Genomic DNA, 4,500 nt, shown 5'->3' with positions numbered 1-4,500 from the left:
AGCACAGAGGGCACAGTTCTCCCTGAAGACCCCCGGTGTGCTCCCATCAGAGGGTCTCCCGGGGTCAGGGGGCGCCTCCTCTGCCTCCAGGCCAAAGGACTCCCCACCTACCCCAGGAAGCAGGCCAACTCTGTCCTCCAGACAGAACGTTCCACATGGAGGCTGTCCTGGTCTGCACAGGCTTCCTGATTTGTAACCTAAATCTTTCCTGCCAATCTCATAGAATTATTATTTTTTTTAATTTTTATTTTTTGCGGTACGCGGGCCTCTCACTGTTGTGGCCTCTCCCGTTGCGGAGCACAGGCTCCGGACGTGCAGGCTCAGCAGCCATGGCTCACGGACCCAGCCGCTCCGCGGCATGTGGGATCTTCCCGGACCGGGGCACGAACCCGTGTCCCCTGCATCGGCAGGCGGACTCTCAACCACTGTGCCACCAGGGAAGCCCTGTGATAGAATTCTTTAGGTTTCAGGATATCAGTTTGTTTTCCCCCTGTAGATAAACAAAATTTGGGGAAGATTCTAAATATTTTCACCCTCTTTCATCCAGTTCACACCCTCCCAGCCTCCTCCCCACCCAAGGACATGGGAAAATCTCCAGTGAGCCCTCCCAGTCATGTGAATGAGACCACGAGTCAGAGGCAGTGGGCAAGAAGGAGGCCACCCAGAGCAGCCCGAAAGAACCAGCCCTTTGTGCCGGACTGGGGTCCTTGGGGGATGAGTGCAGTTTTGGCGTATTTGGAAAGATTTCTTTTTTATAATGAGGAGCAGAGTGGGAGAGCCAAGAGAGAGACAGAGAGGCCAAAGGCAGGACTTGGGAAAAGAGGAGGGAGGAGGAGGGGTGAGGGCCAGAGAGGGAGGTTGTAAGAGCACATGGAGAAATCTAAAAGGAAGCAAAGCTCGAGAAACAGGGGAGAGGGGGCCCAGCAGGGCAATTCTTAGGACAGAGGGAAATTGCCACATGGCCGAAACGGAGAGCTTCTGAAGAGAAAGAGTGTTTGTATCTGGGGGCAGAGGGGTGGATGAAATGAAGGTGCCCAGAGAGGGTTTTACCTCCACTTTACACATGGGAAAAACAGGCCTCAAAAAGGATGCAGCAGTTGGTAGCCAAGCTGACCGAGGCTTCGCACCACACCGGGCATAGGGCATCGTGCTGAGGGCTTCGCAAGCAGTGGCTCATTTAATCCTCACGACAACCACACATGGCCCGGGGTCTGTCATCATCCCCACTCTGCAGGAACTTTGAGAAACCGGGCACCTTACTAACACCTAATGTGACGTCAGCCAGGTAAGAAGCCTCGGTGCTGGTGCTGAGCCTGCAGAGCTCCTGGGTGCCTCATGCTGCTGGGTGGGGCATGGTGCAATCAGGGGAGACAGAGACACAGAAGTAGGGGCGGTGAGCACGCTTGAGGCGCCCCGTGGCCGGAGATGATACATAAATTCCAGCTGTAGACTCCACGTCTGGTCCTTCCTCAGGTCAGTTCAGAAGGTCTCATGTAGCTTTTGACACGATGCATCATCTCCTTCCTGCCTGCGAGCCTGTCCCTCCACCATCGGACTCCCTCTGAGAAAAAACTGTTTTTCTCTTTCTTGAAATGCTCTGTGCCGTGGGGGGCCTAGGACACACCTTTCCTCCTTAGCTCTTTGTAGAGCAGACGTCATGAGGCCTCCTGCCTCGTGAGCCCATCCTCTCCCGCCCGTGTTTTCCACTTGGCCTGCCTCATTGCCAGTCCTCTGTTCACACATTGTTTTCCCCAGGGACTGCCTTAACGGAAAGCCCGACGCCTGGCCCTGTGCCGGACACAGCCGAATGACGGTGCGGGCATTCCACAAATACTCAGGTTCCTGCATTCACACACACTTCTAGAGCATCCACTCCATGCTTGGAGAGTGCAAGGAGCTGGGGAATGAGACATAGTCCTTGTTGTAGGGGCACCAGACCAGAGCTGGGGAGAGAGATGAGTGAATCAGTGACTACACAGCCTAGTGATGGAGATGATGGCAGAGGCCGCAGTGGGTGAGGAGCCTGGGGTGGGGTGGGGTGGAGGGAGGAGGGCAAGTCCCTGAGGGCTTCCTGGAGGAGGTGTGGACAGACAAGAGTCTTGAAGAAAGAGAGATCCTCAACTCCATCAAATTCTTCAGGATTCTGATTCTCTATTCCCCTTTCCCCACTCTTACCATCCATTAAAAAAAAATAGCAATAGCTCATTCATTTGTTAATTCATTTGAAAAATACTGCCGGCCCAATGTGTGTCAGGCCCTGTGTTAGTCTTGGGAACTCAGCAATGACTAAGAGCTAGTCACCGCCTGGCCAGAAGCTCCCAGATAAGTGAGAGCTGACAAGCAGGCAAGCAGTGACCCCCACGAGGCCCACCGTGGAGTCCGAGCCAGGGCAGCCCTGTCACCTGACCCTCCCTCCCACTGCCATTCACATGGGCTGGTGGCTTGCCCAAGGTCATGGGGCAAATAAGTAGGGGATCTGTGACCCTTCCTCAGTTCTCTGGCTCCAAGACCCTGTTCTTGGCTCTTACCAGCCTGGTCCCTGTAGGAGGAGGGGGCTAAAGGTGGCCTGGCTACCTGGGGGTGACCGCTCGTGGCGTTGGGCTGCTGGGCCTCCCCTGAGAAAGTGGAACAGTGCCCCTTTCCTCCTGGGCGACCTGTGGAAGGTCTGGTGCTGGGTTGCGAAGGCAAAAGCTCTAGGGGGTGTCCCCGGGGGCATGGCTGAGCTGGCAGGTCAGGACGCCCCTCCTGCACCTCCCTGCCTTCTTCCCGCCCCTCCTCCATCTCCCCCCCTCCACCCCCTCCCCTGCTCCAGGACGAACCCCTCCTCCTCCTCTCCCCTTCCCTTGCTGCCCGTTTTCTCCCCCCACCATCCCCTCCTCTTCTTCCTCCTCTTCCTTCTGCTTTTCTCCTTCAAACTAATTGCTTAAGGGGTGAAGACCAGGTCGACTTGTGAAAACTCTGATCCATCGCCATGGTGATGCTAATTCAAGCTGAGTTCAAAGGAAATTGTTCCAGTTAAAACTAACAAGCTGGAGCTGGGGCCCCAGGAAGGACCAGTGCCAGGAGGCGCGATCCCCGAGCCCAGAGCCCAGAGAAATAGGAAAAACAAACCCGGCGTTGGATCCTCACACACCAGCTCTGTTCTGTTCTGCGCCCTCCCTGGGCCTTCAGATCCACCCGAGATGAGAAGGAACCTGAGAGGTCATTGCAGGGAGTCCCCTGCCTCCGGCCAGACTCCACCCAAACCACCGAACACAACCCAGTGCATTGAAGCCCCCCCTTGAAGGCCTGACATGGTCGCCCTCACTCTGTGGTTCCGGGTTGTAACCACCTTTGCTTCTGGGGAGTCCACAGTTCACACGGTGCTTCCCAGCACTTTCTAATGAACGTGGATTTGAAAGCAACAGGAGTAGAACAGCCGGTACTCCAGGAGTGTCTGCTCTGGGCGGGGCTGGTCCAAGCCTTCGTGTCTGTGCTGGTACTATTACCACTCTTATCAATGCTTTTCGGGTTTCCAGGCTCAAGAAAGCTCCCAGGGGAAGCACCTGCTTCATTTGAGCTTAGCCAGGTCTGGCTAGTTCAAGGGATGGACCCTGAAGTGGGGGGAGATGCCTGAGGATGGACAGGGGAAGGTCTTGATTCACAAGTACAGGTGAGCAGCCTCTGTGTGTTGAATTGACCAGACCTCCCCTTCCACCTCCAGTCCCCACAGCACGTTGCCTGGACCTTCCTGCGTCCCGGCTCGCATCCCTTTCAGTCTGGGTGGCTGCACGTGTTCTTCTTGACCCTGAGGGCAGGAGCCGTGTCTTCTTTGTCTGGGGCCCATGAGTGGCCAGGCTGGGGCCAGGTTAACCGTTGTCTACCCATTGGAATGCTGAATGGGCCCCTAGTCCCTTGGAGGGGGATGCTTTGAGGTCCGCCAGGTAAAGGAGGTTTGGGGAGCTCCCTCTCATGGAGGCCAACTGAAGACCAGCAGGAGGAGCCTTTCTGGGAGGACTTGGTTGTTCTAATCCACTGGCAGAGGCCAGCGCTGGAACGCTTCCCTTGGCAGCCCTCGCCTCTCCACTCTGACCTTCCAGGAGACCTCACTCTCTTGCTCAATCTCCTGTTCTGTTTCTTAACCCTGAAATACCCAGTGATTTTCCAGGCGCTGAAGAGGTACGGGTTGAGCAGGAGAAGACATTCCTTAAGGCCATGCCCGTGCGGTGCCTCTATCACATCGCCGGCAATACAAAGCACAGGGCTGGGAAGCTCCTAGGAGAGCCTCACATTTAAAAGAATGAGTAACTGGGGTCTGGCTGCCCTCTGCGGGGAGGACACTAGGGGCCAGAAGGCTTCAGATCTGCCTTCCCCTCAGATGTGCCCTGAGACCTTGAGAAACCTCTCCAGCTTTTTGTTCCTCAGTTTCTTCAAGTGTAACAAAAGGATGCTCATCGGGCTTCCCTGGTGGCGCAGGGTTGAGAGTCCGCCTGCCGATGCAGGGGACACGGGTTTGTGCCC

The sequence above is a fragment of the Mesoplodon mirus genome (genome assembly GCF_964341445.2).
Source record: "Mesoplodon mirus genome assembly, chromosome: 7".
Taxonomy (NCBI): Eukaryota; Metazoa; Chordata; class Mammalia; order Artiodactyla; family Ziphiidae; genus Mesoplodon; species Mesoplodon mirus.
This window is presented reverse-complemented; position numbering follows the sequence as displayed.